The 25,634-nt window shown below is 45.6% G+C and overlaps 1 protein-coding gene across 3 annotated transcripts in view; it reads left to right on the top strand.

Annotated features, from left to right (window-relative positions):
• Nucleotides 1-6,996: 6,996 nt before the first annotated feature.
• The window catches only part of Nod1 (nucleotide binding oligomerization domain containing 1), a 51,295-nt gene continuing 32,657 nt past the window's right edge, over nucleotides 6,997-25,634 (top strand). For all 3 annotated transcript variants that reach the window (XM_028864118.2, XM_028864117.2, XM_028864119.2), the window contains exon 1: nucleotides 6,997-7,377. The gene's annotated coding sequence lies outside the window, so the exon portion shown is untranslated. The remainder of the gene's footprint in view (nucleotides 7,378-25,634) is intronic.

The raw sequence follows: 25,634 nt of genomic DNA, 5'->3' as shown, positions 1-25,634 counted from the left end.
GAACAAACGAACTGGGTGATGGGACAGTAGCTGCCAGTGTGGGCGTGGGCGGGGAATATAACGAGTTGGAGGCAAGACCAAAAAGCCAAGAGGTTGTGGAGCCCTGTTAACTTCTAACAGAAGAGCTGACACGTTACAAAAGAAGCAGGAAGAAGGCAGGCTGCAGAGAGGCCAGCACAAAGGACAAAGAAGCTGAATGGGCCTCAAGCAAGCCCAAAGAAATACACACCCAAGCCCTCCATAGTCAAAGTTTGGAAAATCAAAAATCCTTAAAAGTAGTGAGAAGTAACACTTTCAGAGAAAAAGCAGTGTTGGTAATTACTTCACCCATCGGAAATGGTGGAGGCCAGAAGAAAGCACACGCTGTGAAGAGCTGGACAACAAACCCAAACCAAGACACCCCAGAATCTCTAAGAATGAGGGCAAAGAAAGACAGAAAGAAAAGAATAAATAAATAAATAAATAAATAAATAAATAAATAAATAAATAAATAAATAAATAAATAAAATTATTAGCCATTCTTCCCAAAATAATGAAGAAAATAAAAGAAACAAGGAAGCTTTAAGCATCATAAAAATATGAGTCATGGTGAGAAAAACGAGGATAAATGCAATAGGCTTCCCTTCTCAGTCTCCTCATACTTGACAACAGAGCAAAAGTTTTAACACTAACTGCCAAGGTCCTAAAATACAGAGCATGGTTAGGAGAAAGCAAAGAAGTGTCCCATATTTGAGTGTGTAAAATACACCAGTAGGCAACCATAAAACAAATACAGAAAGGATTTACTCAAAAGGGAAAATTATTTTAAAAAAGAAAACACCTCATATCTCTTAGAAGACAAGTAGAAAACGCGCGCGCGCGCGCGCGCGTGTGTGTGTGTGTGTGTGTGTGTGTGTGTGTGTATACCTATAATCCTAGTACTTGAAAGGCTGAGGCAGGGGGGTCATGAATCAGCTAGCTTCAACTAATAAGCAAAATTAAAATGGCAGAGTTAGTTTCAGCATTAACAATCATCATATTAAGTGGAAGTAGTCTCAGTATGCCATTGGAGCTACCAAAAATTCTCTGTGGTTACAAGTGTTGACTGCTCTTCAGAAGACCTGGATTTGGTTCCCAGCTCCCACACAGTGGCTCACAACCACCTCTAACTCCAGCTTCAGGGGATCCAACACCCTCTCCTGGCATCCTCAGCACCAAGCATACATGTGGCGTAGATACATACACGTAAGCAAACACTTGAACGTCTAAAAATACATTTAAATATGATAATTAAAGAAATCGGCCATAGCCCAGCCTGGTGCTGTCTACAAGAAACTTCAACTGTAATGAGTGAAGCAGTTTGAAAGGGAATGGTGGACAAAGATCTGGCATGCAGCCATGAGCCAAAGCAAACAAGAACCTTGTTAGTCCCAGACAAGTGTAGAGCAAAGGAAACAGAACAGTTGCTAATCTTACCTAGCTCATTTTTATGAAGCTAGTATTAGCTCAGTACCCAAGCCAACAAAGATAATACAAAGAAAAATAAACCCACAGGTGAATATTCTTAATGAGTGTGGATTTAAAAAAAAATGCTTAAGGAAACAGGAGTTAATAGGATTCAGTCATACCTAAGCTGTGAGCCATGACAAAGTGTGGTTTATTCCAGAGATGTCATGATGGTGTGGTATTTGCAAATCTGTCAAGCTACTTACTCCAGTAACAAAAGAAAAGAGGGGGAAAAAACCCACAAATCAACTGATGCAGGAAAAGCATTTGGCACAAGTCAACACCCATTCACAATCAAAACACTCAGAAAAATATGCACCTGGAACTAAATTTGACAGAGTTTATAAAAATCATTGTTGGGAACATTATGCTGAATGCTTTTCCCCTAAAATCGGGAGCAAGATGGACATGTGCTCTTCCTAATCATTCAACACAGTTCAGTAAGGTGGAAGAAAAAAAGTACAAATAATAAATTGGGCCAGTGAGATGGCTCTGCAGGTGAGGACTTGCCAACAAGCCTGATGACCTTAGTTTGATCCCTAGGACCCACGTGGTAGAAGAACTGACTCCTTCAGGTTTTTCTCTGACTTCTGCAAACACACACACACACACACACACACACACACACACACACACACACACACACTTTAGATCTAATAATTTGGAAAAAAAAGTTGAACCATCCCTGTTTATACATGGCTGACACAATTGTCCATACAGAAAATACCACGGGAGATGTTTTTTTTAATCTCCACAATCAATGAAGTCCAGCTGGGTCAATGAACACAAAATGATGTACAAAAAGTTCCTCTACACTATGAACACATAGGCACTGGAAGTAAAAATGCAGCACTGCCTGGGGCTGCAGCTCAGGAGGAGACAGCTTACCTACCGGGTGTGTGCCCTGAATTTGATCCCCAGTATAGCAAATGTAAAAAACACCGGGCAGAGAGAGTTCAAGTGGTTAAGAGCACTGGCTGCCTTTCCAAAGAACTTGGGTTCTTTTACCCACATGGTGGCTCAGGATGTGATGTCCTCTATTGACCTCAACAGGTACCAGGTATGTGTGCAATATGCATACATACATGCAGGCAAAACACTCATACACATTTAAAAAAATTTTTAAAAAGAACACCACTTACAGATTTTTAGCTATATTTTTATAAAGTAGCCATTTTAAGTGGACAGTTGGCATTTTATACATTCAGCATTATAACCATCTCCAGTTCTGAAACATTTATGTCACCCCCAAGTGGAACCAGGTACGAAAGGTTGCTGCCTGCTCTTCTCCACCCTGTCAACCTCCAGTCTACTCTCTCTGTGTGTGGATTTAGTTATTATGTCTATTTCATATGAATGGGATCATTCAAGCTCCCCCTCACTGTAGCTGGCATCTGAATCTCCTCCCTTTTTATGATTGAATCCCGAAAGTTGTATACCTACATCACACTTTGTTTCATCCCATCATGGACACTTGGACTGTTTTAATTTCCAACTATTATGAGTGTTTCTTCCAAGAACATTTATGTATATATTCTGAGTACTACTTTTCAATTATTTTGGATAGGAGCAAAACGATGGATCATATGGTAAATATATATATATATATTTAACTTTTTAAGTAACCACCACAATTTCCCACTTGGGCTGAAACATTGTAATTCTGACAAGTCATGTATACAATTTCTTTTTTTAAAAAAATGAAAATACTAGCTTTGCTTATACTCACTGCACTTGGGAGTCTGAGGAGGCAAGGTTGTGAGTTCAAGGCCTGCATGGACCACATGATGAAATTCTGTCTCAAAATAATAGCAAAAAAGAAACTAAAACCATAAAAATGCATAAGTGTAAATGTTAGAAAACTAGGAGCAGAAACCAACGTGGACGTAAGTGAATGGAAGACCAATGAGAATAGTCGTGTGTTGGAAGACCCAAAGGAAATATTCATGGGGAAGACCCATAGTAAAATTGTTGGTTTTCCCCGAACCCAGAACAGAATTAACAAAACTCCTGTGTCAAAATTGTAACGATTCATTTTTCTAAAACTGTCAAAGTGGAGTAGTTAAAGCAATTTAAAAAGAGAGAGACTAAAATGAGACTTTGGTATAATTGCTAGTGAATGGACAGATATATAGAACAATGGAACAGAACAGAGAACACAGGGAAAGACCCAAAAGAATACACCTAACTGACTTCTGGCCAAGGCAGTTTAATGGGAGAACCTTTATAGCAAATGATGCTGAATCCATGATTGGAAAACCTTATAAGGAGAGGGAGGATTTCAGAGACGAAGAGTAAATGTCTGCTGTGAACTGGCCAGCCATGGTGGCACAGACTATAACCCCAGAACTTGGGGAGGACCACAGGTATGAGGCCAGTCTGGGTTATCTTACAAGACCCTGTTAAGGAAAACAAACAAACAAACGAATCTCAAACCTGTAAAACTATTAGAAAAAAGATGTAACTGCCAATTTTTAAGATCTAGGAGTTGGCAGAGTTCAGATTTGACTCCAAAAGCATGATCCATCAAAGGGAAAGTGAGTAGGTTGGGCCTCACAAAATGAAAGGGCAAGCCGGGGTTTGTGGCATGTAACCCAGTTGCTAACAGTCCTCGCCTGGCATGCCCTGGGTTTGGTCTATGGTGTCTGACCATGGTGGCATGTTTTCAATCCCAGCTCTTGGGGGGAGGACTAGATGTTTACGATCTTCTTTTGTAGTAGAATATTATTTTAAGATATGCTACTTTTGTTTATATTGCATTTGTTTAACTCTGTGAAGCTGTGTTACTGTGCCTGTCTAAAACACTTGGTGGTCTAATAAAGAAATGGCCAATAGCAAGGCAGGAGAAAGGATAGGCAAGGCTAGCAGGCAAAAAGACTATATAGAGGGAGAAATCTGGGAGGACAGATAAATCTAACAGTCAGAGAAGGAGGAGGACTCCAGGGGCCAGCCACCCAGCTACACAGCAAGCCACAGAGAAACAGTAAGATTCACAAAAGTAAGAGAAGAGGAAAAGCCCAGAGGCAAAAGGGAGATGGGTAAGTTAAGGAAAGCTGGCAAGAAAGGAAGCCAAACTAAACCCGGGTATTCATAAGTAAGAATAAACCTCCGTATATGATTTATTTGGTAGGTAGGTGGCAGGCCCTCCCCCCAAATAGTAAAATACCAAAAACATCAATCTTTAGCAATAGAATGGGTTTCGGGACATCCTGGAATATGTGAAACCCTGTCGGAGAGAGGGAGGGAAGCAGAAAAGGAAGAGGAAGAAAGAAAAGCCAAAGAATGTTTACAAGCCACACATAGAAACTCTTAATGTACAACACTTAGAAAATGAACAAGAGACAAGGAGACATGCTCTCCTCAAGAGAATACACAGATGGCAAGTAGGCACATGCAAGAAGTTCAGCATCATCAGCAAGGTAAAACCACAGCGATGTCTCACCAGGAAAATACAACTGACCAAATGGCCAAGATGAAACAGGACTCACCAGAGGCTGGTGCAGAGCTATGAAGAGTCACTTGTTTGAATCTTAGATGGTCTCTTAATAAAAAGCCCAGAGCCAGATATCAGGGTGAAAGCTGAAAGATCAGAAAGATCAGCTAGCCACTAGTTCTTACCTCTACGAAATCCTCAGTCTGAAGAGAGTGAGTTCCTGTTTACTCATGCCTTATATACCTTTTTTCTGCCCAGATATCACTTCCTGGGATTAAAGGTGTGTGCCACCACTGCCTGGTTCTGTTCTTCTCCTATACTGGATCAATCTCATGTAGCCCAGTGTGGCCTTGATCTCACAGAGATCCAGATGGATCTCTGCCTCCTGAGTGATAGCATTAAGAGTGTGTGCCACCACTGCCTGACCTCTATGTCTATTCTAGTGACTGGCTCTGTCCTCTGATCCTCAGGCAAGTTTATTAGGGTACACAATATATCACCACAGTCACTTGGTAGGTTGATGGTGGAAATGTTAAATGCTTTAGCTATTGCAGAAGATAGCCCAGCAGATTTTTGAGATGCTGACCTGCAGATGAAGACTTCAGCTTACACACAAGCTTATATAAAAATGAGCAGAGTAGTTTCCTCATTGTAATCACAGGCTGAAAATTGCCCAGGTGTCTGTGAACAGATGAGCAGTGTTTTGTTTTTGTTTTTGTTTTTTTTTTTAAAGCTACCAGGACTCGTGTATTGAAATACTGCCCAACAATAACAATAAAAGGGAAGTAACTATTGATACAAGCAATGGGCTATGTGAATCCTTTCAGGATTATACTAAATGAAAACAAAACAAGAGTGAAATACTATCCAGAGCTGAAATGGCTCAGTGGGTAGAGATGCAGGCTACCAAGTTCGAGTTCAATCCGCGCCCCAAATCTACATGGTGGAAAGAAAAAACCAACTCCTGCAAGTTGTTCTGTGACCTCCTGTGACCTCTACATGTGCACCATGGTACACATATACTCACACATGCAAACACACACACAAAAATGTAATCCAAAGTTAAAATGTTATCCCAAAGTGCAACCTGATGCTCGATTCCATGTATTTAAGTCCTGAAAAATTATAGAAATGGAAACAGGTTTTCAGTTGCCAGAGGCTGTACAGAGCGTGGGATGATGTAAAGGGATGCTTCTGGTGGACCTGTTCTGTATCTTGACTATATTGATGTCTATTTTCTGCTGACTGTATTAATGGCTTTTTGCTTACTGTTATTTTCAGTACCATAACTCCACAGGGTTAGGGGGAAATTGGGTTAAGGGTGCATAGATCTGTGTATTATTTCTTCCAATTCTCTATTAATATACAATTTTCCCCAAATAAAAAATACAAAAGAACAAGCAAGGCACAGCTGTCTCAAAAAAAAAAATAATAATAATGTAAACGACAGAGTAAGCAAAGAGCAGAAGACCGAATATGAACAATGGGCGAGAGGTGCACCGTGCGTTTGGCCCTAGGTGGGTCTCCAGCCCTTGAAAACAGATCAGACTCGGAGAAGAAAAGTTAGTTGTCCCTTCCGCGTGGAGCATCGCAGCGCACTTCAGGAGCTAGGAGAATCGTGCCTTCAGTCCCCCACCCCACCCCTCCACCCCTGTAGCGGCCCACCGAGCTTGCAAAGTTTCGGTTTTGCTTTTTCTCAGAGGGCAGGCTTCATGCGTGTTTTCGTATCCCTGACTGTATGTGGTCACATATCTGAAAGCACTTTTGATTGTCAATAACGTCTAAAAATGTTTATGCGGAAAATGTATTAGAATGTTAACAATTCCTTCATGTGGTTACGGTAAATGAAAAGGCTCGAAAACGTTCACGGTCAAGAGAAGACTTGACAGACGGGGAGAAAGCTTCGGTCTCTAAAAGTAGACCCAACTGAAGTTTGCTTAGTGGGCAGCTTCTTGCGAGGCTCAGACTCCATTTAACAAGCCTTCCCGCCCGGGTCCGGGCATTGGTTGTGGTTACGGGCACTGGGTGGCACTTTTAGGGGGCGGGCCTTGGCTCTCGGCGGCCGTGGCAGAGCTGGCACGACGAGTTCCCAGTGTGTCACCCCTGGGCGCACTCCGAGGCCTGCCCACTACCGCGGCAGGGGCGGCTCTCCCAGCGCCGTGTGCGGCTGCTCTGGCCAGGAAGGAGTGACAGGGAGCAGCGCTCCGGCCCGTCCCCTCCTCGTCCGCCCGCTCCGCCCCATTCTCTCCCGGGAGCCCACCCGAGCCCGGGCGCGGCGAGGCAGAGTGGCCTTGGTGCTCGCCAGTTCCCGTTCCCGGATCTCGAGCCGCAGTGCCCACCCTGCCCTCCAGCTGCTGCTGTGCCCCCCCCCCCCCCGGATCCGCGACTCTAGTCCCCGGATCCCCTCACAGCGGGCCACCGAGCTCCGGGGCCACCAGAGCCAAAGTTCTGTCAGTTTGGTAAGTCGTGGGGGTTGGTACGGGCAGGCTCTCTGGATCAGCTAGGGAAAGGTAAGGCTGCTGTCGAAATGCTGTTGCTGAAACCGGGCGGAAAAGCACCCCCACCCCCACCCCCAGTTTCAGATGCAGTCTGAGTTCTGAGTCGTGCACTTCAGAGCCAGCGGCATCGAAGATCCCACTGTGATCTAAGGCCCGCATTCTCAGCCCGCCAGCCTGCAACTTAGAATCATCAAGTGTGGACCTCGCAGATACAAATGACCAGACCATTCCACAGGCCAGTTCTGTTGGAATCTCTAAGCTATTGCTTCAGAGCTGCCTGGGTGATTCTAATGTGCACGTAGGGTTGGGAGCCAGAGACTAGACCAAAGGGTAGCCGCCAAAAGCTTCCAAGGACCTCCTACGGTCCTGAGGTGGAGGGAGGACTTCCCTTGAGTTTCATGGGATACAAAAGAAGGAAGCAAGACAATGCTTGCTTGGCAGGGTCGCCTCTAAGGGTGAAGCCAAAGGTATGCCTGCAGGATAGAGTCTGATTGCTTCCTTAACAGCAAGCTTCCTGCTTTAGATTTTGAGACTACCTGGAGTGTTCAGGGTAACTTCCAGGAAGTCTGTTGGGGAGGAGAGTCCCCCTGTTCATACCTGGGAGTAGATGCCAATGATTGTAATGCCGGAGCCACTGTCTGCTCCTCTGCATCAAATATATTTTCAAACAGTTCCTTTCAAGAAAGCTGGGCTGTCAGCAGGACTCAGAATTGATGTGGCACACATGGCTCTCTTGCTGGCAACAGCCGGAGATATTGCACCCAAAGTTCTTAGTTTGCTCTTGATGACTGTTGGCCAGGGACTCTTTCATCAAGGACCAAGGATAGTCAGGAATCTGTACAAGAGAATTCCACATCCTGCCCTTACTGATGCCTGCTTCCCATCTGAAACAGCCACCCAGCCACCCACTCTGTTGGGTCTGTCACTGCCAGAATAACAGTAGGAGCACTATTTAGATAAGATGTTCAAATGTAAACTGTGAAGCCATGGAGGCATGGAGGACAAGCGTCTGTAAGTGTGTGTGTGGTCACTGATATTTGCTTCAACAACAACATACCAAGGCTGTGTCTTTTATTCAAAGGAAAGGTTCACTGCTGAAAATGGAAGGCATTTGATTTCCAGGATTTGAATTTTTAAAAGACAGTTTCTTCTATGTTTTTCTGTTGGAGGGTTTTGGGCAAGATGAAGTTAGGAGAGCTAATATGTACTTGCATGTCCATGTAGCAGCCCATCCTTAGATGTTTACAGGTTGTGAGTGTATCTGTGGAGGATCAGGGAGGGCAGGTGTTTCATCTAAACTTGACTCTGTAGTGAGAGGGAGTAGTTGCTGTCTTTTCAATTAACTGATGGATTTCAGCCAGTGCTGGAACTCTGGCCAACACAAGACTTCCTGGCTTGGATGCTTACTTAAACTTGAATTTCATCTGGAATTGGCAGGCACCAAACTGTGGGCAGAGAGTCCTGTCAGTCACAGCAGGAGGCTCTACCCTCCCCATTTACTCTTCTGCCAACCCATGGAGAGCAGGCTGTCATCTGATGGGGCCCTATCCTGGCCTTTGATGGAACAGAGTCCCTAGCAAGAGATGCACTTCTTTCTAGCCAACAAGGCAATGAAGTACCATGCTTCCTTAAAACCAACAGGGTACTCCGTAAACTCACTTTAGAATTTGTTTTTGCTGACAAGTAATTTTCCTCTGAATTAAAGAAAAAATATGTGTATATATTTGGTTTTTTGAGACAGAGCTTCTCTATGTAACCTTGACTGTCCTGGAACTCTCTCTGTAGACCAGGCTGGCCTTGAACCCACAGAGATCCACCTGCCTACCTCCTGAGCGCTGGGATTAAAGGCGTGCGCCATCACCACCCAGCCAGAAAGCTATCTTTTAAAGGAGTAATAAATGGTTGAAGACAAAGACCCAGGAAATGCCCAGTGAGCACCCGATTAGCACTAGGTCTTAGTACGTACATGATCATTACTACTGCTGTGTTGGGGACTGAACCTAACACTTTGAAAATTCTAGGCAGGAGCTCTGCCTTTGCACTGTAACTCCGCCCTCTTCTTACTTTTAAAATCTTGAGTCAGGGTCTCACTAAACTACCCAGGCTGTCCTTAAACTCTGTCTGTAGCCCAGCGAGACTTGGGCCCCACCACCTTAACCTCCTGAGTAGCTAGAGTTACAGGCCTGCATCCTGCTAGATTTGTTTAAAATGGAGATGTCCCTTGCTCTTCTGTTGTATGGTCCGCACCACATAGGTTAGGGTTGGAAGAAGTGGGGGTAGGGTACTAGTTAACGACTCCGTGGATGCTTTCACAGCCATGTACCACTATGTAAGACATATTGATAAAGAAACTTCTTTGGAGAGCTGTGAGAAGGTTAAATTTTCCTTGGGAGAATATGTGTGTTATTTCCAATTCCCAGAAGATTAAAAATGCAATGGCCAAGAACTTCTGTGCTTCATGTTAACAAAATGCCATTTTCCCCCTATGACCCACAGAGCAAACTTTCTAGAAGGAAGTAGGTAGGAGGCTAGGCTTTCCCTTGGGGACAGGCAGTCTCTGCATACTACAGGACAACAGACCCTCCCTTGAGAGGGCATTCCTGGCTCTATTTAACAGTGGAGTTTTAAATTTTATTTTATTATTATTATTATTTTGTGGCAGGGTCTCACTTAGTATCCTTGGCTGTCTTGAAACTCACTATGTAGACCAGGTTAGCCTCAAACTCATGAATCCTTTTGCCTTCGCCTCTAGAGTGCTGGGATTGAAAGCAGGCATTACCATGCCTGCTACAATGGAGATTTAAAAAAACATGCAACCAGGCTTGCTTCCTGAGGCTTCAAGTGCAGGATCTTGATCTCTGTAAGGATCTTGATCTCTGTAAAGCAGATAGCAGATGGATGTGGAAGAAGCCTTGGGCTTTGAACTCAGAGTGGGGGTCACACCATTGCTTTATTTCTTAACTAAAGGTGGTGTCTTCGTTTGTAAATAGGACTTCCTTTCGAAACAGGGTGTTTTGAGCTAATGATGAGCTAATCTGCGAAGCACCCTCTACCTCAGCTTGCTTGCAGTAAGTGGTGATTACTGTGGTGATAGTAATAATGATGGCAACTGTGGTTCCAGGGCTGGTTTTACCATCTCCTCGTGTGTGTGACCTTGGACCAGGCTCTGGCGTCTGTAAAATCGGGGTCAATGCTCATCTGGATGAACTGGGTTGACACTAGGTTTGGTGAAATAAAGTGATGATACAACAGATTTCAGATAAGGACGAACAGGTCCACAGACTTGCTGTGTGACACATTGGGCTAAAGGATGCACGACATATTGTGTTTTTTTTTTTTTTTTTTTTTTTTTTGCTTTGTTTTTTCCCCCACATTGTCTTCCCAACAGCCGCCAAGCCCTTGGCTGTATCTCCCATCTTCCAGGTGGGGTAGCTGAAGTACCATGAGGTTAAAGAACTAACCCCAGGTCAACAGTGTTCCACTCAGGATTTGAAGCCAGCCCAGCAAGGCTGGGCTCTTAATTTCTGCCTGGATGTTCAGTGGGACCCCGCCCTCTCTGCTGGCCCCACCCACCCCTCCAGGTTCCTGCCTGTAATTAAGGGCAGGTGTGCGCATGTTTCCTGCAGCCCGGTGTTTCTGCCAGTTTAAGGAGTGGAAGTAGGAGCTTCCTCTTGTACCCCTCAAATGACTTAAGCCTCGACCATTGCTTGGACTGTAACTGAAAGAAAGCACACAGAGAGAGAAAAAACCCAAAAGCCTTGTTACTGGTGTAGACTTAACTTTATTAGAGTGTATTATGATGTTTATTTTGTGATAATGTCTCCCACCGAATGCAGTAAAGTATGCCTTTATGGCAGGCAGGTGTGTGGGTGTGTGGGTGTGGGGGTGTGTGGGTGAGGAGCACAGAAACCCTTCCAGGATGGGACTCAGGTAAAAGTGACAGTTTAAATAGTCCTAAGTAGACCCTGGCTTTTAAATTTATATTCATCTTCCTTATCCTTCGTACTGCAATGGCTTGTTTCTCTTCTTGATATCTGGCAGCCTTCCCAGAGGTTTGTGTGGGGTAGGGTGGGGGACGGAAGAGCGAACGTCAAGAGTAAGTGGTAGGTGCTTTAGCACGTCCAATAATGAAGTGGCCATTTCCAGGGGTGTGAAGTTCTTGGCTGGCTCCTTAGCCCGGGAGGTAGACTGGTATAAAACTGTCACTCCTGGTTCTTCCTTGCTCTTTGGAGTTTCAGTTCTTCAACACGTTAATACAACACCTATTATCAGAAAGGTCTCACGGAGAGCAGGGGTGTATTAATACTTGGGGACTGTGGGTATAATGCAATGATAGAGGGTGTGTCCAGAGTCCCCAAGGTCCTGGGTTCAAGCCCCAGCACTACTGAAAACATAAGGCTCAAGCATGTTTTTAGCTAGGTTTGGCAGTGCTTGCCTGGAAGAGAGCAGCTTTGGGGCCAGTCCAGACTCTGTAGAGTGTGTGGGCTAATGGAGTGTACAAGCTAGTGGTGGTCATCCTTATAACAAGCTTTCTTAGATTCTGTGTTCTAAACAGCAGCTATTTATTTCTTTTAGCCCCAGAGGCAAGGGCTATGAGATTGGGCCTCTAGCAGGGTCAGGGTTAGTTGGTTCTCTACCTGGTTTACAGATGGTCACCTGTGCCCTTGTGGGACAGATGGAGTAAACAAGATAGCATTCTTCTGTCCCTTCTTATAAGTCCACTAGGCTCACCATGGAGCCTTCGTCCCCAGGGTATCATTTAAACCTAACCAATACCCAGGGTCCTCTCCAAGGCTATCATGCTGGGGGTTAGCACTTGGACTCATGATTGGAAACATGGGCATTCAGTCCTTCCTGGGGCAGGGTGTAAACATACAAGAAGATACATAATTATAAAATGTACTGAGTGCTGTAAGGGGAAGCAAGGACTCTTTCTGAGATAGATCAGAGTATTCCTAGGATTAGAGGTCTGAGGTTCCTCTCTAGGGAGCCTTTCTGCAAGGAGTTGGGGATGTATACAGGAGGAGTGAGATCTGAGAGTTAGGGAACAGCATGTCTGAAGCCCAGAGGTGGGAAGGAACTGGGTATGTGAATAGTGAATGAGTGGCTGTCTTGTGGAGAGAGGGAGAAGGGAATGAGAGGAGCTAGAGAATGAGCCAAGCTCAGGCTGAGCAGAGACTCCTGGGCTGAGTAAGAACGGGATTTTATTCTAACATGAAGTAGAGAGCTGCTGAAAATCTTCCTCCATCTTTACCTTATTGTCTTAGTTAGGGTTTCTATTGCTGTGAAGAGACATTATGACCACGGCAACTCTTATAAAGGAAAACCATTTAAATGGAGTGGTTTATATTTTCAGAGGTTCAGTCCATTATCATCAGGGTACACATGGTGTCATGCAGGCAGACATCATGATGGAGAAGGAGCTGAGAGTTTTGCATCTTGATATGCAGGCAATGGGAAGTAGACTGACTCACTGGGCATGGCTTGAGCATATATGAGACCTCAAAGCCCGCCCCCACAGTGACACACTTCCTCCAACAAGATCACACCTACTCCAACAAGGCCACACCTCCCAATAGTGCCACTGTCTTTGGGGGCCATTTTCTTTCAAACCACCTGACTTATCAATCTATAAGTAAGAGATCATGGGAAGTGTGTGTAGAAAGAGAGCGGAGGGCCTCACATGAGAGGGCAAAACCTTGCTTCTACAGCAGACCCACTCATGATATCTAATCCACTCCCTTGAAAACCCCATTATTGTGACGGTCGGTTTTCCGTTATTGTGACGAAATGCCAGAGATGATTGACTAAAAAGGAAAGGGCTTTCATTTTGACTCATGGATTCAGAGGTGTTGTAGCCATGACTTCTTGGCCCTGCTGTCTTTGTACCTATGATGAGGCTGGATACTATGACAAGGTGGTGCAGTCATGGTGGCTGGAGCAAAACAGAGAAGTGGCTGAAGTCCTCCTGTTCCTCTCAGTGATCTGATACCATGGTATAACACCCTTCCACCATTTTCCAGGAACACATAGGTTGGTAACTAAAACTTTAATACATTGGCTTCTTGGGGACATTTAGCTGTGGTCCATCATGAGGATGGGATCATCATAACCCAGTCTCCTTCAAAGGTCCCACCTCCACACCATGACCTTGAGAATCAGTTTCCAACACAAATATTTTGAGAGGCAAATGGTTACACTGTATCAACTATTGCAGTATTGAATTTAGTAAGCTTCAGCTACTCCATCCTCAGTACTGAAGAAAAACAGGAAGGGGTGGGGGGGGAGGAGCAAGCCTGGGCTAGAGTGTGAAACAGCTCTGAAAGGGGTTGAGGAAGCAAGCCTGGGCTAGAGTGCGAAACAGTTCTGAAAGGGGTTGAGGGAGCAAGCCTGGGCTAGAGTGTCAAACAGTTCTGAATGTAGGCAGTGTTTTCAACTTCTGGATGAAGGCTCCTGAGCCAGAATGCAGTGGGAGTGGGTTCAGAGTCAGGTGTGCCCCGCCGGCAGTCCCTGCTCTGAAGTTTCCTGAGACAGAGGAGTATGAATGGGCGGGGCTCTTCTAGGCATTGAGCATCCTTCGTCAGGAGCTCCAGTGGATGGTGTATGAGAGATTCTAGTCCATTTCAGCTCTGGAAGCAGGGAGAAAAGACTCCCCCAGTGGACTCAGGTTGGGACTAGGTGGGATTAGAGATTGTAGGCACAAAACACTGGCTATTCTGTGGTTATGGGGCAGCGTCTCACACATCTATTGTGCCACCTCTGGCTGAAAGAGGTGCTTTCCCCACCCTCATTATCTTTGAAAATCCAAATTCATCTCCTATGGAATTTGCATATTGTTGGGAGGTACCTGGTTGGTTATGTTTTGCCTTTTTGTTTTTAGTGCTGTGGTTGAAACCGGGACCTCTTAGATGCTAAGCATGGGCTCCATTCCTGAGCTACATCCCCAGAACCCAGGTTTGCAAGAAAGAAAAAAAAAAAGGAAAGGAAAGGAAGGAAAGAAAGGAAGGAAGGAGCCGGGCGGTGGTGGCGCACGCCTTTAATCCCAGCACTTGGGAGGCAGAGGCAGGCGGATCTCTGTGAGTTGGAGAACAGCCTGGTCTACAAAGCAAGTTCCAGGACAGCCAGGACTGTTACACAGAGAAACCCTGTCTCAAAAACCAAAACAAAAAACAAAAAAAAAGAAAGAAAGAAAGGAAAGAAGGAAGGAAGGAAGGAGAGAGAGAGAGAGAGAGAGAGAGAGAGAGAGAGAGAGAGAGAGAGAGAGAGAGAGAGAGGAAGTCTTTACTTGGCACATTCGCGTCACAGAGAAATGCTCCGCTGCCCTCGAAAGCCCCACCTCAGCCCGCTGTCCTGCTAGGTGGCTGCACCGCCCTGTCCTTGTCCGTTGCATGTATTGTGGCTGGTTAAACAGGTCTCCCTGTGATAGGAGCTCACTCTTCAAGGCCTGGCCCAGGCTGTGCAGGCTCTGAGGAGGACAGTTTGGGAGGGTGGTTCTGTTATCTCAGCGTCTCATTGACCCTCAGGGTCCATGCTCTCCTGTCTTCTCCATCTGAACTCCATGACAGATTTGTGTCCCGGATTCTGCTGGCTGTGCACATGTGTTCAGGTGGAGCGAGACAGACTTCACGGAGCCCTCTGGCCAGCAGTCAACAGTGTGTTTATCTGTTCACAGCCAAGTTTCACCTCAAGCTTCTGTGGTGACTAATGCATGCTATTCTTAAGAAATGCCTTTCATCTGAGACGCCTCAGACACCTTCTGTGTAGATACTAAATGCCACCTTCAGATATCTTCTGGGTTGTAGATCCGCCCTGTGTATAGCAGACCCCCAACCCCGAATTAATAGTACATGTATTTATTTATTTATTTGAGAAGGGGCATTTTTTGGAGGTCAGAGGACAATTTGTAGGAATCAATTCTCTCTTTCTATGCAAGACCTGGAGATGAAACTCAGACCATCAGTTTGGCAGCAAGTCTTTACTCAATAAGCCATCTTCCTGGCCTTCATGGGTAACACTTCTTTACTCCCTTTGAGAAATTCCAGGCCTGGGTAAACCAAGGGTCTGATTTCCTTTATTTGCTCTTCTTATTAGGATTTTTTAAAGCTTTATTCATTTTATATACGAGCACTCTTTCTGCATGTACAACTTTATGCCAGAAGAGGGCATCAGATCCCACTCTAGATAGTTGTAAGTCACCACGTGGTTGCTGGGAATTGAACTCAGGACCTCTGGAAGAGCAGCCAGTGTGCTTAACCAGTGAGCCCTCGGATGTTGTATTCACTGGCCCCTCAGTGATGATCTCCAGTCATGATATTTTTCAAAGCCTACATTCAAACAGGAAGAGTGTCTGTTAACAGTTGAGCATCAGTATTAATACAGGGCATGGTCACTAAGCTACAGGTGATTCACTTTCGAGCCGGTAAACTCATAATGCTCAAAAATTGAGACCTGTGCTCTAACTTTGTCTTTTCCTCCCCCCTTCCTTCTGTCTTACCTTTTCTCATCGTGTAGCTTTGGCTGGCAAACTTCCTGCCTCGAAACTAGGTTTACAGGTCTGTGCCACCATACCTGGCTCTCTAGTTGTTTTTAAGGTGCTAGCTATATGAAAGACTTAGAGCAATAGGAAGTGTCTGGATGCAAATCTGCACTCATCTACTGATAAACTCAGGAGATGATGTTTCGGAAGTGAGTCTGTGGACTATGCATATGCATTGATGTCCCTTATTGCCAGTGTCTCTTGGCCTGGAAGTGTAGCACAAATCTTAAAAGATCTTATTAATAAAACAAACCCGGAGCCAGGTATTGGGGTGAATGCTGAAAGATCAGAGAGACAGAACAGGCCACAGCTAATCTCATCTCGCCAACTTCTCAGCGGATCCTGTTTCCTCAAACTGGAAGCCTCTGAGTCCTCATCCAGAATGGATCTCAGCTGAACTGCTGCTAAAAGCCTAAAAGCTTAACCAGACATTAGTTCCTGGTTTTCATGCCTTATATACCTTTCTGCCTTCTGCCATCACTTCCTGGGATTAAGGGCGTGTGTCACCATGTCTGACTGTTTCCAGTGTGGCTTTGAACTCACAGAGATCTGAATGGATCTCTGCCTCCCAAGTTAAAGGGCGTGTGCCACCATTTTCTGGCCTCTATGTTTGTCTAGTGTCTGTTCTGTTCTCTGACCCCAGATAGGTTTATTAGTGTGCACAAGATATTGGGGAACACAATATCACCACATGGAAGAGGATAAATAATTTCCAAAAGAAAGTACCACCTTCTGTGAAAGTGGTAGAGATAAAGTACCATGGGAATTTGCAGTGGGGAGAGATAGGCTTAGGGGAGGACAGGTTGAGGTGGGGTCTGGCCTTCTCTCATTCAGTCCCTACTGAAAGATGGGAAGAGGCATTGCTGAAGAGGGCTACTCTAGCCAGAAGCAGACAGAGAAAGCATTTGCCTCACAGCCAGGAGCCCTGGGTTCCAGTTTTAGTTGATCTACACAAGTCTTTGCCTTGCTAACTGTCTCACTTTCCATGTTTGAGTGGGTGTATGGGATGGTCTTCTCTACTCTAGAAGCCCAGGATCCTGCAGAGTGGCTGGCTTTGGGGCACTCTGTGTGGGGGCTTTGGAGCCGGAGGAAGGAGACACTTGGCTCTGTGGATGTGGAGGCATCACCGGACTTCCCAGAAGCTGAGCAGTTGTGAAACGATGTCTGTGCGTCATCGCTGAATTCTAAGGAATGCTTGTATCAGATGTGTCTGCATTCCTTTATTTGTGGGCAGAATGGCAGTGCCTGTGTGCCTGGGACTCAAGTTATATGGAGACAGAGAAAGAGAAAGAGAGAGAAGCTCTGGATGGGGAATGATTTCTCTCTCTGCTTTGAAATGCTAAGGGATTAAATGCTTTTAGATGCTTAAAGTCATTGAGAGCCAATGGAGCTTAAAAGCGTTCAGTAACTTGGTAGCTTCATCCACCTGCCCAGAGCTCTCCAGATAGATGTCCTGTCAATCATTTCCTGGTGTGGCAGAAACAGTACCAAACTGGGATGTTCCTCCATGGTAAATTCATTAAGAGATTGACAAAAAAAAAAAAAAAAAAAAAGAAAGAAAGAGAGAAATGATGTGGGTTTTGGATCATGTAGCAGAGATGACAGGACCCACTTGAGTGGCTGGGCATGTGCACCTTACATTGCTGTATGAGTGCTGCATAAGAACAGGCTAGACACTGGTATCCATTAGCCAGATCTTAGGATCAGTTAGCCTACCCGGTCGCTGCCTGACCCGCTGGAGGAATGGAGAGCCATGCTGCTCAACTCAACGGTTTAATCCTGGAAATCCATCCAAGTAGTTCATATGCAAATACAGCATAATAGTCTTCAACACTGGAGAACTCCTCAGAGAGGAGGCTGTGGGATTAAAGTCCCCAGAACAACTCTTGCACAAGACAGAAGCCGTTTCGTAAAGGGCAGTGCAGATGTGACCCTTAGCACTCATGGATGTATGTTACAAGTAATGCCTGAGGTTTTGGTCACCCTGGTGTCTGGACCCGATGTGTTCTGAATGACACTTTCCATCTAGATTATTTCAAGTCTGAGATGGGCAGCACTTATTTAAATTAGCAAGGAATGATGGTTTTAATTTGTTTCAATTCAACAAACAAATTCCACTCATATGTCTAGTGCCCAAGACTGTATGAACACAGAGCTTTTGGCAAGCCCATATTGTGCTCATCAAGTTCTGACCTTGCTGCAGATGTTATTTGCTGCCTGTACGTGTGTGTGTGTGTGTGTGTGTGTGTGTGTGTGTGTGTGTGTGTGTGTGTTTCACTATATAGCCCAGATTGCTCTAGCACTTCACTCATGATGCTCCTGCCTCAGCCTCCCAAGTGCTAGGATTTCAAACATGTGCTACTACACCCCACTCTAAGTTGTACCTGTAATAAAAAGGGAGAAAGAATCTGAAATGTTTCATTGGTAATTATTTGGATGGGGGCGCAGATAATGGGTAGGAATGAGAGAGGTGCCTTGGTGGCGTCCATCTGCTTCAGAGAAATCCAATGACAGCATTTCTGGGATAGGCGTTAAGGGCTGTGGTGTGTCTCAGTGGTGAAGTGCTGACCTAGCATGCACTAGGTTTTTGGTTTAATGCCAGCATTAGGGGCGGGGTGGGTGGGAGACAAAACAAAACAAAACAACAACGCAGAAGTAGGGCACCAGTGAGAGACCAAAGTAAAAGCTCCACCAAACTCTCACCTGGAGAACCAGTGAGCTCATTGGGCTCACTTACAGAGCTTTCTTATAGAAGCAAGCCTGAAGGGTGGCCTCCCTAATAGCTGAATACATGGAGTCTCCTCTGAGTTCAGCTAACCTCCCGCATTCTGTACTCTAGCGCCTCTGGACACCATGCAACCACATGACGATTGGGCAGAACTACGTGCCACTAGGAGGGATGTGTGTGTGTGTGTGCCTGGAATCTCAGGGGAGGGGCTAATGGACCGTCCCTTCTGTGTCTTTCTGTGAGGGATGTCAATAAGCCCAATCTTGAAGGTCACTTAAAATAAGCCCAAGTCGAAGCTCGCTCACAGGTCATCACAGCTGTGCTGATGGAGACAGTAATGGACAGTGTTCTACCACATACCGGAGAAGAAGGGGAAGGCAGGGGGTGCGGGGGGAGATAGACCATTCTGTAACGTGTTTGCTGTGCAACTCCAAAGTCCAGAAACCAGGAAACCCAAAAGCCAGGCATGCTGGTGTGCACTGGTAATCCCCACACTGCGGAGAAGTGACAAGGAGATCCCTCGAGGTCATCGGCCGGCCAGCCTAGCCTGGTCAGCAATCAGTGAGCCCCAGCCTAATGAGACCCTCACAGAAAAGGGAAGGAGAGGAACCTACAGTATACAACGGAGGAGTTTGATCCCTGTGGAGCATGCTCATCCACACAAACAGCCCCCAACACACACCCACACCCACACTCACGCGAAGGAAACAAAAGCGAGGACATGTAGACGCAGTAAACAACATTTCCTCTGCATGGTGCTACTTGAGGTCTAAGGATTAAAAAAAAAATCACAATCGCTTGAAAGTTTCTTGGCTTTTCCAAGAAAGTTATTTCTGTGGGAGAGTTCCTTCCCTCTTTTTAGGTTCCAACTAGGCTATCAGTTTGCTAGGCCCTGCCTGCCCAAAGGAATATAAAATAAATCTGTTTAACCTAGAACCTATCCTATTTACTGGGGTATTTCCCCAAACCAGAAAGAGTTTTCACTATTCTCGGGGGCACATGGCAATGGAGTCTGAGACTTTAATGAACACTGTTTCCCTAGATAAACACTATTTCCTTAGGTGGATGCTGTTTCCTTAGGCGGACACACTTTTTCCTTAGCAGCTTCTTCTAGGAAATGGGATGGCCGAGGTGAAGTGAAAGTTCCTAAGGATGAGTCACTCAGTGGTGTATTCTGTCTTTTGACTTCCCTCCTATAGGAACTGCGGCCTTGTGAGGGAAGGGGAGGGCAGGGGTGAGCTTCCTGAGCAGATAATATCTTAGACACCCTCCATGCTGCTTCCTGTTTGACAACCAGTCTGAACCCAGCTTCCTTATGGGCCCAGTATTTTGTCTAAAATTATTCGATCTGTCAAATGATTGGGAAAGGTTAGCCACACTAATGGCTAATGAAGAAAGCTCCCCAGATCCAACAGTGGCAGCTCATTTCTTGATTGCATGCCAAGGTCCTTTGCAAGTTGGCAAGATGTTCCACTCGGGTCTAAGAGATGGCTCAGTGTCAGAGCATTTGCTGCTGCCCAGCACCCACACAGGGTTACTCACAACCTCCAGTTCCAGAGGATCTGATGCCCCCTCTTCTGGTCTCCTCCAGATTCAGGAACACACATGGTGCACATACAAACATAAAATGAAGGTACTCACACACACACACACACACACACACACATAAAATATAAATTAAAAAAATCTTTTAAGCTGGACAGCTGTGGTGCATATCTTTAATCCCAGCACTTAGGCAGAGGCAGAGACAGGTGGATCTCTATGAGTTTGAGGCCAGCCTGGTCTACAGAGTGAGTTCCAGGACAGGCAGGGCTACACAGAGAAACGCTGTCTCAAAATACCAATGTGTGTGTAACATATATACAAGTTCCACTCACTATAAGGATTTGTGAGCTCTGAGGCTGGGGAGCAGTCACCTGTTTGCAGGGAGGCCGTGGGGGGCCTGCCCCTACTTTTCCCCCCAGGGTACTCTTGAGCTGGGAGAAATGAAAAATATTTAGATAGAAATATAGAGGAGAGAGACAGAAACACAGGATAGCCTCCGGAGGGCCTGAGTCAAAACTCACTAGCCCCTTCTGTCTCTACTAAAGGGCTTTTAAAGGAATGCCAAGGGGTGGAGCAAAAGACCTCCCCCCAGCACAGCCAAGTACAGACCATCCCAGACACCTGGGATGGTCCATCCATCCCCTAATGAAACCCTGCTGTGTAAAGCAAGCTCAGATCTCACTAGAAAACCTTTGTGGGCTCCCACAGGAGGCTAGCCATCGTTCCAGAAGAGAAGGATTGAAACAGTGATAGCCGTGTGCCCACCCTTACCACTGTAAGCCTAGGAAACTCTACCTCTATTCTCAGTTCCTAAGCCACGGCAAAGGGATGGAGAGAGCGAGCCAGGCCTTAGGAGGGATAGCAGCGCTGCTGAATGGACAGCAGACTCCTACCTGTGTCCCTCTTCCAGAAAAGGGAGGGCAAGGCTGTCTACACTGCTACATGGTCAGTAAAGTCATTGCTTTACAAACTGGGCCTTTCTGTGTCCACAAAAGCATTGTTCTGCTGCTGCTGCTGCGGCCACAGTCCCTGAGTCACAGGCTGCTTATGAGCTCTCATTCCAGGAAAGGAGCCTGAGGAGAGAGAAACAGGAGTGGGAAAAGAGGTGGATAGGGCGGCCAGATTCTAACTCTGGCCTTGCTTTTGTTTATGCTAGGGTTTATGCCCAACCTCTATACAGAAATACTTGCAAGATGGCCTGGCCACTTAAAAGCAACTTGGTGTAACTCTAAGTAGCATCTGCCATGTTGTTACAGAATGTTTCTCTGGGGAAAGACTCAGATCCACTTGGAATCTTATCTGCTGGTATTGCAACACCCACTTGGAAAAAGCGGGGCTGTTTATTTGGAAATACATAGAGTTTAAAAAGAATGAATGAAGGTTCCCAACAATGGGGTGTGTAAGGAAAGGGTGGGATCCTAAGGCTGGCGGGGCTGATGGGAAATGATTTCCTTGAGGTTTCTCTCCTGGACTCAACCGCCAACTCGGGGATGGGATCTGGATCGCAGCTGTGCTTCTGAGGAGATGGTCACATTCCAGGCAGGGCAGCCTCTGCGGGACAGAAGCGCCAGATGGCTTTGGACAGAACAGAGCCTCTGCTGACAAGAGTGTTTCTCAGCCGCAGGGAGCTGTGTGGATGGCCTCTGGTCACGAACACTTGAGGCAGTGGTGACAGGTTTGGGTGTGTGCGGAACGTTTGGGGGCTACTCAAGTGCTCCGTGTTCCTCTGGGTATCTCAAGTTCAAACCCCCTAAGAGAGAGCGCCTCTGCCTACACTCATCTCCCTGTAACCTTTCCCTGCAGAGGCTCACGTGGGCCCTGCACCTTTGGGGTCATGGTGACAGACTGAAGGATGCCTTCAGGAGAGTGTCAGACTTGCCAGACTCCCCCCCCCCTTTTAAGGGGGCAGACAAAGTAGTGGGTGACACCACGTTGTGCTGTGTGGCTTCCCCCTCCTCGTTCTCTACTTACTGATTTCCTTCCTCTCCCCAGGCGGTCAGGTCCCTTGTTTTTGTCCCCCTCACCTGTTCCCCACTCTATTCCCGTCTCTCCCTCCCCTTTCACAGACCTCTTCCTAGTTTTATGACTTACATGTGGGTCTTACACACTTACACACACATGCACACACACAAGAAGGGAAGGAGAGAAAAAGAGAAAGATTTAAATCTAGGTTCAGCACGTGAGAGAAAATAGAGTCTGTCTCAGAGTCTGGCTTATTTCATTTAATGTAGGAACCTCCATTTTTACTCATTTTCATGGCAAATGTTAGCATTTCATTTTCTTTATTCTCCAGGCATTTCTTAATCCCACTCACTGGACTTGTAATACCTCAGTCTGAGCCTGTCTGAACTGCCAGGTTATAAACACTGAGGGCAAGAGATCTGCTTGGCCTCATTGTGCTCAGTGGAGTGTCCCTCACGGTGACTGTCACCTGAAGCTGGCAGAAGGATGGGGATAATAAGAAAGGTGAGCGGAGCGGGTGATAACTGGGGGTCTGCTCTGTGTCAGCCTGGTGGGGATCTACGCATGCCAGCCTTGTGTAGGCCCTTCCAGCACATCAACTCAGAATTTCTTGCAACACCCTAGGACAGGGACTCTTACTTTGGGAAAATCAAGGCACAGAGCAGCCAACTTGCTAAGCTGCTGGTCCTCACATTTTGGGGGGGGGGTGATCCTTGTATGGAGCCCCAGGAACAGCCATCACCTCTGTGGGCCTTGTCCCCTGCAGCCTGAAAAGCTCTGGCCAGCAGCCCATTCAGCTCTAGTCCAGGTAACTGATCTCCCTAGTGCCCACGATAGGTGTGAACGTGGGTGAGTGGGGTGAGGCTGGGGGTGGGGTGGGGTCTCCAGGAGTCATGCATTTGACCCCAGTTCGTGCCTCTCACAGCATTTGTAAAGTAGTCGGTGAAGCTGGGCCCCAGTCAAGAGCTGACTATGTTAGCTGTTATCGTTGGTGCCCAGCTGGACCCGCACCAGCAACTCTGAGGAGAGAAGGAGGAAGGCAGTAGCATCAGTAAACGTTCCTGCTGCCTTCCACACCTGGCAGCCATTGCTCCTCCTGGTGAGCCTGGAACCCTGTCAGTGATGACAGTGGCATCCAGGCTGTGGCGGCTCGTTCGGGTCAGGCCGAGAAGGACACTCCACTTGGCATCACCGTTCAGCCTCTTGGGTGAGTCTGAAGCTGCCATCCTGACCCTCCAGTTCTTTTGCTCTTTGTAAAGGGAAAGCCATGCCAGGCAAAGCGCTCCGCTGCTGGAGAGCTGGTCTGTTTCTGCCGCTCAAAATCAGTTTCTACAGCTCAAAAGAGGGCCTTGGCAGTCACAAAGAAAGTCGAGGTAATCGATCGAGAGGGCACAAGGAAACAGTGTGGTACCAACCGGGAAAACGTTGCTTGTGCACACAGACATTGAGGGTGGAGGCTGGAGGGGGCAATACACCAGGCTGTCTCGGGAGCTAGTGGATAGCTTTGCTTTGTTCTCTAAGCTTTCTGTTGTTATTAGTCGTTTCCTTTCACACATGTTTTTACAGTGACCAGGTATTGCACTTATGGTTGGTGGATAAGTTATCAAACCACAGAGAGGATGGGCTCATGAGAGAGTTAGGTGTGAAAGGGACTTGCGGCCAAGCCCGCCTATCGGGGTTCAGTCCCTAGGACCCACAGGAGGGAAGGAGAGAAGCGGCTTCTGCAAGTTGTGCTCTGATGAAGACAGGGCGTCGTGGTTTCAGGCCTGCTTTTCTTATCCAGCACAGGAGCGTGAGATGGTGCATTTTTTTGTAGTTTTCTTCGAATTTGATATTCTGAAATTTCATTACCACATAGTTCAAAAATACTTTCTAGATTCTACTTTTCCTTTGACCTGTGAATTTGGAGACTTTCCGTGTGTCTTTTTATTGTTGACTTCTAACTTAATTCCACTGTGGTCACAAAATGTAGAATGGATGAATCTCATCCTTTGCCATGTGTTAGGAGTTTACAGCGAGGTCCAGACAGTGGCCAAGTTTTAAACCATGCACTTAGCACCAGGCCCTGTGCTGTTGTTAGGCACAGTGGGACATACACACAACAAGATGAACTTATTAATCATTTAGATTTCCCAAGAGTCTTACTGCTTTCACGGTCTGTCTGTTTTTTCAGCTATTATATGAAGTATCGTATAGTCTCTGACTATGATCATACATTTGGATATGTTGCCTTTTTGCAAATTTTTCCTTTAATGGATTTTCAAAATGTACTACTAGATGAGTACAAGTGAAAATTCTTCTATCAGCCTGAAGTTCTATTCATCATACTGTTATAAGATTCTTAAATTCCAATTTAATCCCAGTTTAGCTGTGCTAGCCACAGTGCATCCTTCTTCTCTGATTGACTAAACACTGACATTTTACTGAAGATACATCTCTTTGAGTAGCATGTAGTTTGTTTTTTTTCTAACAAATTTGGGGAATTATGTTTTATAATCAGTATTCTTGGACTATTCATATTTCATTTAATAGTAGTATTTTGAGATATAGATATATACATATATGTGTAATTTATGTTGTTTTTTACTCTTTGCTCTTTACTCTTTTGGGTGGCCCCCCACCCAGCTCCCAAATAAAAACATACAGAGGCATATTCTTAATTGTAAATGCCTGGCCTTATCATGGCTTGTTTCTTGCCATCTTTTTTAACTTAAATGATCCCATCTAACTTTTGCCTCAGGGCTTTTTCCTTTTCTTACTTCTGTATATATTACTTTCACTCTTACTCCGTGGCTTGCTGTGTAGCTGGGTGACTGGCCCTTGGAGTCCTCCTCCTTCTCTGGTTCCTTCTTCCTTCCTTCATCTTCTTGTTCTTTTGCTCTTTCTTCTTCTTCTTTTTTTTTTTTCCGGATTTCACCTTCTATTTATTCTTTCTGCCTGCCAGCCCTGCCTATTCTTTCTCTTGCCTCTCACTATTGGGCACTCAGGTCTTTATTAGACCATCAGATGTTTTACACAGGCACAGCAACACGGCTTCACAGAGTTAAACACATGCAACATAAAGGAATGCAATACATTCTTACATCATTAAACAAGTGTTCCACAGCATAAACAAATGTAACACATCTTAAAATAATATTCCACAACATTTACCTCAGTTTTTAAGGATTGATTTGTTATTATTATTATTATTATTATTATTATTATTATTATTATTGATTTTTTTGAGTCCTGCCTATTGTGGAACTAAAAGTAGTACTTTTAGTTAGGCATGGTGGTGCATGCTTTTAATCTTGGCATCATTAAGGCTGAGGCAGAGGGAGCTTGAACTCAAGGCGAGACTGGAGTACACAGCAAGACTCTCAAAATGAAAACAAAACACATCACTACAGTACAATTTCATATAACATTTCAGACTTTAAACATATAGGTTGATGACATTTGGCA

Source organism: Peromyscus leucopus, chromosome 3, assembly GCF_004664715.2.
Source record: "Peromyscus leucopus breed LL Stock chromosome 3, UCI_PerLeu_2.1, whole genome shotgun sequence".
Lineage (NCBI taxonomy): Eukaryota > Metazoa > Chordata > Mammalia > Rodentia > Cricetidae > Peromyscus > Peromyscus leucopus.
Note: the sequence above shows the minus strand (reverse complement) of the source record. Positions and strands in the feature narration are given on the sequence as shown.